At 37.8% G+C, this 11,540-nt stretch overlaps 1 pseudogene; it reads left to right on the top strand.

Annotated features, from left to right (window-relative positions):
* Positions 1 to 291: 291 nt before the first annotated feature.
* On the top strand, positions 292 to 11,017 carry LOC104834720 (annotated as a pseudogene).
* Positions 11,018 to 11,540: the final 523 nt, after the last annotated feature.

Here is an 11,540-nt window from a genome sequence, read left to right as displayed (position 1 = left end):
TCTGTATTTTTATGCAAGATTTTCTTCAAATCTTGACTAATTTTAAGAATAAGGTACAGCTAGCCTGACATACTCAGAGGCTAATGCCTTTATCATAGTATGTCTAACAAAACCGGAATGGGACATGTAGGGGGTTAGGCTGAATCAAACCATTAATTTTCTTTCTTTGAATCAGAACAACAATTCAAACCAAGATCTCATGTTGCTTTATAGGAGACCCATTTAGCAAAAAAACTTGGCACTTACTGCAGTCTGCAGAGCAACAATTTGTCCTCCCTTCTCCCGACTAGAATGAACACTAAGCTTCTTGAAGGGAGAGTAATGGTTCACTCCGATACCCGCATTCTCATGCTGTCACTCCTTGGAGTGCCCTGTAAGTGCTTGTGGTCATGTCAGCTTTCACACAAACCTTGCCTCAATTCCATTCTAACTCTGTGTCATCATGTGCATGATTTTGCTCTGTGCCATGTTGTTGCGTTAAAGGGTGAAGAAGTTTGGCAGAAAATACCCCCCCTTGCATTCCAGCTTATCCTCAGATGTTAGAGGGGCTGGGGGCAGCTAGGTTTAATTTCTGAGTGATGTCCAATCCACAGAATAAGATTCAGTAATGGTTACTAAAGAAGGAAGAGAACTAAAAACTCATATATGCTGGTATTTGGAGAGCTTTGATGTGGTGTTGACACTCCCTGGTGTTTTCAGACCAGACTGTTGTAGTCAGACTAAACTGAAGCATATTATACAAGCCAGAAATTGTCGTTTCACTTTCTGTCCATATTTGAGAATGAAAAAAGTGAGATGAGGTAAGTTGGTGAGCAGTAAGGTGTATTGATGAAAACAAGCTGGGAGTTAGCTGACAGCAAGTGGGGATCATCAATTTTTTTTTCCTACAGAGAAAAGCGATGTTAGTTCAGTGCCATCAGGAGTAACAGTATTGGAGAGCTAGAAAGCTCCTTTAACTGTATCATATCTGGGCTGAAGAACAAAGTAAAACTTCTAGAGAACTAATAGATGTCTGATTCTTCTCTATGCAACCAATAACCTAAATGACAAGCTTTCTTGTGATGAATATATATAACCTTCCCACATCTCTAAGGTCACAGAACAAGACCTTGTCTTGTACCGGGGCGGGGTGGGGGGGGGGAGGTCTGCTTTTCTTTCCAATTTGGTGCTGTTTTTCATCTGACTTCAGTAAGGTTTGAATGGAATCAGATATGAAGAAAGACCTTCATCCACAGTGTAACAGTTTAGTTCAGTAGATTTGCTCTTTCGTTTGTATCTCTAAGGAAATTATGACTATGACCTCACATTTCAAATTGCCTTTAATAGGAAACATTTCCTACTTTTCCAAAGCCAAATTATGTTTATGATGGGGATTGTGTGGTGTTTGCAGCTGAAGGAGACTGGACCTCATGACCTAGATTGGGCCCTTCAGTTGCTTCTTCTTATCTTATTCCTGGTATCCTCCTCTTTTGTTGCAGAAGGAGATGAAGCTAAACAAATGACTTTTCAGGTAGTCAGCCACAGTGAAGTTAAAGGGAGGAAAAAATTACAAGCCATGATAATGTCAGCAGTCAATATTGTTTCTCTTTACAGAACCATAAACAAAATCATGAAACTAGTCTCTAAAAGGTCTTGATGACAGCTCTGGTAAATTTAAGCAATCTGGCTACAAAGATGAATGGTATTTTCCTGTTGCACATTCTCTCTCTCTCAAGCTATTTAAATCTAATTAACCTAGTGTCAGACTCTCTGATTTCCCTTCAATGTTCTAACACACGGCCCTAAACAATGTTGGTTTTTTATACCAACTTCTCTTAAAGTATTTGTTTTTAACACTTATCCTTTTATTTGCCTGTATAGCAAAATAGATCATTACCTCAGGATTGTATGGCTATGACACTGAAGCAGATGGTACCCACAGAAGAAAAACAGTTTTTCAACTAATACAGAAAGCATGTGTATACAATGACTGTCTTGCCTTGGCTCAACTTGGATATTAGCAATTCTCATTTTTGCTAGTCTTTAATTTCCTTCCACTGTGTGAAATTTCACATCAGTGAAGCCAGTAGAAATTTGTCTGTTCAGGAGGGAAAAATTCTCACTCACGATTAGCTACAAAATACTAACTTTGGAGAGTTGTATAGGAATTCCCAGAATGGCTGCCTATCTTACCCTGCAGTACTGACAATGGACCAACTTCTCTGCCATCTGTATCCAAGGAATTGGAAGAGTTGCACTGGATGTACCCTGCTTCAGCATTTAGAGCAGTGATGTTAGATAGGTTTTATATCTGTTACCCTTTTAGGATAAAGAGAATTTTACTCCCATGTCCAGGTTAGTTTTATTTTAAGCTTTGAAAGGAGAAAAAGATTTTAAGAAAACTATAAAGATGAAAAAAGAGTTTTCCAATTGTCCAATTTTGCTAAGCAAAATCTTGAAGTTGCTTGGCCTTTTGACCAAATACTATAAAGCACTGAGAAACCCATAGTTAACTGGCCTGAAAATCTTTCTTTAACAAAACAAGCACAAAACAACAGCAACCCCCCTTCAAATTACTGCATACCTGCAGTACTTTTGAAGAAATCAGTAATTCTTTCCTTAATTCCTCAATAAGTAAAAAAGAAAAACAAACCACCCACCAAAACCCCCACAAGTTTTAGATGTTGCTAACAAAAAAGCCTGCTGTAACAAAGTTATATTCTGGTGTGGTCCATATAGCTGCAAATTGTTGACACAAGACAGCATTTTAGTGAATAATTTTTGGGCCACCTCCTGTTCTCTGAACAAAGAATAATAAATTCAAAAGACTTTTGAGCAATAGCTTATTGGGAGGGATAAGTTGTACAGGAATGCTTAAGCAGCATGTAACTATGAATGCAGCTGATGTTTCAAACATACTTCCTTTTGAAGGTAACTGAAAGGCTTGCCCTATTTTCCAGTTCACGTAAAGTTTATATAATCATCAACTCGTTACTTTAGCAAGGGAATCTGTGCTGTAAATTCCTGGAATAGCTATGAGCAGCCTTGTGCACTGTCCACATTCTGTGCAAGTGGGATGACAGTCAAATATAGGCATGTCAGCTGATCCACAGAATTAAAAATAAATAATTCAAGCATTGTAGTTGCAAGAAGCACTTTATGCTATGAGTCACCACCTTTGGTATGCATTCTTTTCCCAGCATTTGTTTTCCAACAAACTTTTAATTTTCAAGCCACTGGTATAAATTGGAATGACATTTGAATGTATTGTTTCAAAATTTATTGCTTTAAGATGTCCATTATGCTATTGTTTTTATGAGGCTTCTATTAATTATCTAATTGATTTGGTTTATGTATTTGTCTCAAGAGGTTTTGGCTCTGCTTCTGTAATTTGTGTACTGACATATGAATTCTAGGGAGTGTGATATGTCACAGCGTATTTTTGGCATGGATACTTGAATGTTTTCTCATCTGAGGGTGTCACTACCTATCTACAATGTTACCTGTTTACATGGTATAGGTACGTATCATAAGTGCTGGTATCTAATAATATTGGCAGGGATTTTACTGGTCAGATAATGGCAGCAGGACAAGTTTCTCCTGTGAAGGTACAGTTGCTACAACTGATATTTAGAGAGTAAAATTTTGTACTGGAAAGCTGGACTACTAGTGTAACAGGGCAGTTCAGCTCTCTCGCATACCTTTCTAAGAGATAACTAATAGTGTTTGATTCCTTGTGATTTTATTTGGGTTTGCTGGACTGTACTGGCTTTAGACATTTGAGCCATCCTGTAAAAGTTGATTTGGCTGTATTTGAGAACTTCTGAATGCAGAATTTTCTTCATCAGAACCTTTTAAGACTTCCCCAAGGGGTCAGGATTGGATTGTTCACAGGATGGTCCCCCAAAGGATGTTGTATTAGATCTGCTTCTGCTTGGCAGGACACCAGCATCAAGGACTCCTGTCTTCTCACCTGCCTTAATGCAGTGCAGCCAAGGGCAATTGAACTTTGTGGGTGAATGTATTATGTATGTTTTAGTTCTGCCTTGGGTTTTTATTTTATTTTTGGCAAATGCTTGATTGATTGCAATTATTTTAAGTGTAAAAAAGACACTAAATCACATCATACCTCAGAAGGACACTCACTATTTTTTAAGGATCTTAAAACAGTCTATTTTTTCATTCTGAGACTGAACTCTGCCTTCTGATACCCATATCAGCATACCTGTCAGAATTAATATCTGAGAAAAGCTATAGTAAAGGAAAATATTTGTATAGCTGGACAAATAGGGTTAGCATCCTTTGTTACCAAAGTTTGAGTTAAGGTCTATGTCCTGTGGGACTGAAAAAAATGGTTCTAGTCATGTTTTGTTTAACTTAATTTTTTAAAACTTATTTCTATGTTATTTTCTACATATGGCACCTTTTGTACAGACGACCACCTGCTCTTATAGCCCAAACCAGCTGTTTAACTATGTTGCATTGCTGAGATATTTTTTTTTTTGCTTCCGTGAAGTTCTTACAGTTTTTAGCCTTTGACGCTCTTTAAAGTTCAAGTGCTTTTGAAGATAAGGCATATTGCAGACACAGCATGTGATGGAATAAGTGAACATAGAATGCACTTTACTATCTGTTTGATCTCCCTAGATGCTGATAATTGGTGGTGGCGTTGCTGGGCTGGCTGCAGCAGGAGCTGCCAAAGCAATAGGAGTTACTGTCAGGGGATTTGATACCAGCAAGAGTAAGAAAATATGGCTTAGAATCTAGAACACTGCTTAACACTTTATAAAATATTCTGGTCAAAGTTCTGCTCTGCTTTGCACCAAAGGATGTCCTTCAAAAACATCTGCCATGTTTCTGTGTCACAGGAAAAAGAGTCAACTTGCAGAATTTTTACCTAATTTATTGCTAATTAACACAAACTTAAAATTATTGATTTAAGTATTCAGAAAAAGAGAACGTAATTAAAAAAACCCCAACCACTCAAATATGCTTTTTCCCTACTTCCTAGGCCCAACTTAAGCCAAACATCATCTTTCTCCCTGCTTCCTAGTCTCAGCTTTCCTTGTTTTCCTTGCATGTTACACTCAGTCCATCCCAATTCCTTCAAGAGTGGGGTTGTGTGCAACTGTTTCTGATCCACCCCTCATGGCTGCCCCTATCCCAGCGTGGGTCATCCCTGGGCTGCTGTCCCTCAGATATGCCATTCCCTTTGGTATGGAATGCCAGCTTCCAAGAATGTCTCACCAGGTGCCTGTCTCCTCTGCATTCCATGTCTCTCTATGTATCTCTTCACATCTCTTACCCTTGTAGCTAGTGCTCACACAAGTGTGAGCAGGGGTGCTATGTGCTGCTCTGGCAGCTTTTGGTGTGTGAGAGGGTGTTTACATGGGTTTCAGAGCTAGATGCAACCAGATGGCACAGGGCGGCTCATGGCTGCCTTCTGTTCAGGTCGTCTCTGCAGCCCCTGCCACCTAACCTTGCAATTTATGCCCACTACAGTGCTCACACATGAACTGATTAGGCACTCATGCATGTACTAATTGGGTGTTCATGGGTAAATTAATTGTGTGTTCATGTGTTAACACTGCAATTTGTCCAGGATGTTGGTGGTGGTCTTTGCCACAAGGGCACATTGCTGGTTCATGGTCAATGTGGTGTGCACAAAGACGCCAGGTCTTTTTCTACAAAGCTGCTTTCCACTTATTGCTCCTAAGCCTGTACTGGTACCTGCTGTTCCCCAGCTGCAGCTAAGGAAATACGGGTAAGCAGATTTCTACCTAGCATTCTGCTATAGATCTTGTATTCCTGTCAGTCAAATTGCTTCATGTTCAAACTTTCAAAAACTGGTAAACAAATCATAATAATTTTGGATAGAAAACCCTGTTATGTGATTCAGTCCATTTCTCTGTCAATGTAATCCATTAACTACAGTCCCTTTTTATTTGACTAATCAAGTCTGTGTCCCAAGCAATTGAACTTTTCTGGTTCCTCTCACATCCTTTGGGAATCTCTTTACTTGTAGTCAGGAAATGCCTTTTTTTTTCTCCTTTTTATTCAGACAGTTATGTAGATGTGATTGGGCTCCAATTCCCATATCGAAGTCTAGGGACTGTTCACCTGGAGCCCATCAAAATAAAATGGGAATCTGCACAAGAACAGCTGTTCCTCTGCATGTACAAGACAGAGTTGGAACCTTGGTGTTGTAGCAGCAAGTAGTACTGCAATCCTAAACATACTTTGTTAATGAATATAATACAATTATGGAATAACTACTGCAGTACCTACAGCAAAAAATGAAAGTGCCACAAAAATCCTTCAGTAATCCATATAGATTATAATGTACTTTAATGCACAACAGAGAAAATATGCCATTTAATTGCTTCAGAACTTATTGTAAGTGGTTTATCCAAGGGAACAGCAACTCTCATTACTTAAGAAAGCAGATAGGTTTTTCCAATGAAGTTATTAAATTGTATGCTTAGACATGTGTTAGGGACAGTATCTTTGAGCGGTGACAACTTAGCAAAAGCAGCCTTTTTTTAGTTTGGACAAACTAACTTCAGTTTTTCTTTAGTAAAATAACCACCCAGGTAAGTATTTTCACATGTATGAAACTAATTTTAGTAATCAGTTTATTTTTGAAATTTTTGTTTGAAATAAAAAGTTTAGAAGCTGCTGAGATAAAGCTGATGAATAAGTTGGCACAGCCTGATTTACCTAGTGCTTCTGACTCTTGTCCCTTTTTTTAACAGATCTAGTTATGATGGGAGAGTCTGTTAACTACTATTGTCTTGCTTCTGTTAACATTGCAATGATTGGTTTTATAAAAACAGAAAAAATACTGTTGTGGTTTAACCCCAGCCAATCACTAAGCACCACGCAGCCACTCACTCACTTCCCCCCCCTCCCCCCCCGCAGTGGGATGGGGGAGAAAATCAGGAAAAGAAATAAAACTCGTGGGTTGAGATAAGAACGGTTTAATAGAACACAAAAGAAGAAACTAATAATGATAATGCTAATAAAGTGACAACAGTAATAATAAAAGGATTGGAATATACAAATGATGCGCAGTGCAATTGCTCACCACCCACAGATCGATGCCCAGTTAGTCCCTGAGCGGTGATCCCCCCAGCCCCACTCCCCCCAGTTTCTATACCAGATGTGATGTCACATGGTATGGAATACCACTTTGGGTCAGCTGCCCTGACTCTGTCCTGTGCCAACTTCTTGTGCCCCTCCAGTCTCCTTGCTGGCTGGGCATGAGAAACTGAAAAATCCTTGACTTGGTCTAAACACTACTTAGCAACAAATGAAAACACCAGTGTTATCAACATTCTTCTCATACCTAGCTCAAAAACATAGCACTATACCAGCTACTAGGAAGACAATTAACTCTATCCCAGCTGAAGCCAGGACAAATATAATCATGTATCTGTTGTCTCCATATCTGTGCTTTGGCCTCCAGCACTGGAAGAGATTAAATTCCTTGGCACAGAACCTCTAGAAGGAGATAACTGCTGAAACAGGAAAGGGTGTTGGTGGCTGTGCAAAAGAAATGTCCCAAGAATATATTGAAGCAAACCTGGTGGTATTTGCCAAACAGTGTAAAGAAGTGATATTGATATTAGTACAGCTCTTATTCCAGGTAAGACACTGCTTATAACTACTGGAGAGCCTAAACACATGTCCCTATTAGTATAACATGCTTAGTGAAATATGCACGTATCTAGATATGTACTAAAAACTATTAATGAGTAAAGGCTTCAGGATTAGGTTTTATTTCATTTTTATTCAATGGTTTAGAGTATTTCCTTCTCTCTGCTAATGATTACCCAGTAATTTTCAATTCAGACTCAATGCGATTAATATTTTATACTTACTTCTGAAAGCACCTATGTGTATTACATATTTCTCCATTCACCCTCTTTACTTCTAGTAAGAATTAATAAACTTGTTTGGTTTGCTTTCTTAAACATGGATTTGGGGAAGAAAGCTCCAATTCTAATCACTAAGAGTATGATGGATTCAATGAAAGAATGATCAGTGATTGTGGAGCTGAGGCTGGAGGTAAAGTAGAAATGACTCATCCTGCAGAACCTTACATTTTTAAGGTGTGTAGATTATACAGCAGCATTTAGAAATAACTGATGTGCAGAGAAAATACAAAAATACAAATCTGTATTGCTCTAACAAATGAAAAAGTAATAGATGTTATAGTAATAAAGACTGTCTTTCCTTGAAGCCACTGCAAGTCTGTCATGGAATTCTTACCAATGTGTTATGGGGTAATAAAGCAGAGTCTTTCATAAGTAATGAAACCACAAATTGGAATATTATCCAGACACCATTCCATCTTTGAATGTTTTATGTGTTGTGACTTTTATAAGCATGGTAACATCATTTTTAAAACAATGATATCTATAAATGCTCTTAAATTCATCCCTAGAGCTTAATTAACAAGAATTGAGTGTGCAATTCCAAATATAGAAAAAGAGAAAAATAAATTTAGAGATTTGTTTAATTTCAATATTAAGTGTTCTGTGTTACTGTTTTACAATATGAATGGTAGATTTTTTAACAGATTACCATTAAGAGGATTACCATTTTTAGATGAAGACTAAGTTCAGGTGTGAGCTGGAAAAGTCATGCACTGTGTAACGGTAAGATCATATAAAGGTGCAATTTTTTTGTCTGCCACCAGAGCATATGTTACAGTATTGTCTAAACAGTTCAAGTTTTACCAGGCTTTTTGTTGTTGTTGTTGTTGTGAGTTTGGGTGGTTTGGTTGGGGGCGTTTTTTGGGTTTGGGGTTTTTGTTTGTTTGGTTGGTTGGTTGGTTTTTTTGGAACAGTGCAGTTCTAAGTGGTGATATGCCTAAGAAGATGGGAGACCATTTTCAAAATGTGTAAAGATGTAATCAATCTTAAACTTTTTCTTTCCTTATCTCTTCAGGGATCGTACTTCCAACTTATTTCTTTAGTTACAAGGATATTATTCTTTTTGAATGGAAGTCTATTTTTGTGTAATGATCTGGTTCTGGCAGTTAAATCTCAATGAAAGATGTAAAACTGATGATATCAAGTGTTTGTAAACTTGCTGGCCTACACTGATATTCTTCTAGGAGGGCCTACCTCTGTCTCTTGATTTTTGCATCTCCAGTTATGTGCTAAATTGGTTGTCCAAATTATTTTAAATTTGTAATGTTGGAGCCTGATTAAAGACAGAGTTAGGAATTATGTAAACTTCACTATGTTTACCAGAGCTGAGAGGAAATCTGCTCCATCACCTTCTCTTAATGGGAAAAGTCCAGTTATGCCTTTTTCACTGGGGGGAAGAAATATTTTTATTGATTTTCTGTTGAAAACTGGAATTGAAATACTTAGATTTTATGTAGATCTTGCAAATTTTAATATTCCCCTTATTGAACCATTTCCAAATATTTTGTTCTGGGTCAGGTTGTATGTGCCTGAACTGATCTAGTGTCATGTATAATGAACAGTGGATATTGGTTGCCTCTCCTCCCCATGTGTGCTACCTAGACTGAATGTCCCATGTTGCACTATGTTTGTGTTGGTGTAGCAGTGGGCTTTAGGCACACAGAAGGCCTGCATATGTGTTGTGAGGCTCAAAGGTTTGTTCAATGTATTAATTTAAATACTCAGCTTACACAGTGAAAAACTTACCCAAATTGTGAGAGTCCTGTAGTGCGAAAACACTTCAAGTACTGTTGTGGTGAGAAAAATCCTCTATGCACCTGCTATTCTCTACCTTACTCTCTTCACTGATAACTATAATGCTGCATTTTTCCTCCTCTTTCTAGTACTGTCATTTGTCTTCCTTTGTAAAGACCCATTATTTGAAGCCATTAAAAATGGTGTCATTTTAGCGTGTGGGAATTTACCTGAGGAGGACAAGTGTCTCATCAGTAACCAACTTGGGAAGTGAGCTATAAAGCAATAGCAGAATACTTGCAGCCTTCACTGTCCTCCAGGTAGTAGATACATGAATTGGCCTGTTCTGGAAAGCTAGGTAAAAAGAACAGTCCAGCTAAAAGTATTTAATTTTTACCTTGTATTGACTACCTCTGTAGCTGCCATACTTGACTATCATGTCATGACTTATTCCAGGCTGTGTACTGAAGCCAACATGTGTGGCTGCATATGGGATGAACTGGCAACTGCAATGTCCAGATGGCTATCCTGGAATGATGCAATGAAAGAAAGAAACAATAATTTAGAGTACAGTGTTCAAGATCAGAATTCAATATAAGTTGTTTTCAGAGCATGGCATTAGAATTCTTTTGTGTTTTTTGATGTTCTGCATTCATAACAACATGAAGGGATGTTAAAGAAACATGATCTTAACCCAGATGTACTTGCAAAGAATTTAAGTTTTGAAGGTATCTCTATCTTCTTCCTTAGGATTGACTGGAGTGCAATTAATCTGTGAAACACATTGTGCAATGTGATTCTTATCAGACAATCATGAGGTGTTTTCGAATTTGAAGAAGTAGTTGACTTCTTATTCTCAAAAATAAGCACCATATGGTTTTGTAACCAGTTCCCTGACTGGCCTCCCAGCTCATTTAGTCTCTGGCTTCCTGACAAAATTGCTGACTTTCTTTGGTCATGCATCAGAGTAAGCTATTAGTTTTAAACAGAATCCTTAACTTGTAAAAGAAAGCTTTGGTAACTCATGTCTGCAGTAATATGCAAATTTGATTTGCTAGCATGTATAAAACAGGCATCAGAACTGTGGAGAACATGTGAAAAGTTTCCAATACATGAAAGCTTTGACAAGTATTTATTTTCCTTTCTCATCAGGGTGTGGTGAACACTGGTTACAAGGACTTGCCAAGTAGAATGGCTACTCAAGCCAGTAGCCTTTATTCCAATAACATCTTGAAATTATTAAAGCTGTTTCTCCTGAGAAAGAATATTTTCACTTTGAACAAAAGGACGATTTAGATTATGGGGCTATTGATCATGTCATTAGAGGAATTTTGGTAATGAAGGTGAATTTCAACACCACTTAAATGTTTTTGATAAAAACATATAAAATGTGTTGTATGGAAGAAGTGATTTTTGTTAGTGAGTTTAGTCATTCGAGGGAAACATTATCATTCAATGTCTACATGATAATGTGGTAAAGGGAACTTCTTGCATGTTTCAAGCACTGAAATATAGGGCAAAAAGAGATTTATAAAAATTTTGATACTATAAAATCAGTTTTTAAAGAATGTGTTACTGAGAATCAGCCCATCTCCTGAGCTACTGAACTGTGCTTTAAGCAATATGACTTCAAGTGCCAGATAGTTTATGGACTCAAATCAGTATGTGTTGAACAAAGGTGCTGACAAGTAGGAATAGGTGAGCTGTGTGTGATACTCAGAAGGACTTCAAGTAGTGCAAGTACTTCAAAGGCCAAATGGTTTGATGACACTTACTACGTCTTTGTGCCAAGGTCAGGAGAGGTACAGCATTGTTGCTTATAAAGATACAGTGGTTTTCTATTGAAACAAGCAGGGGTTTAGCCTCACAATATGAAACGTATTTCAA

Source organism: Haliaeetus leucocephalus, unplaced genomic scaffold, assembly GCF_000737465.1.
Source record: "Haliaeetus leucocephalus isolate CR32 unplaced genomic scaffold, Haliaeetus_leucocephalus-4.0 Scaffold339, whole genome shotgun sequence".
In the NCBI taxonomy this organism is placed as follows: domain Eukaryota; kingdom Metazoa; phylum Chordata; class Aves; order Accipitriformes; family Accipitridae; genus Haliaeetus; species Haliaeetus leucocephalus.
This window is presented reverse-complemented; position numbering and strand designations above follow the sequence as displayed.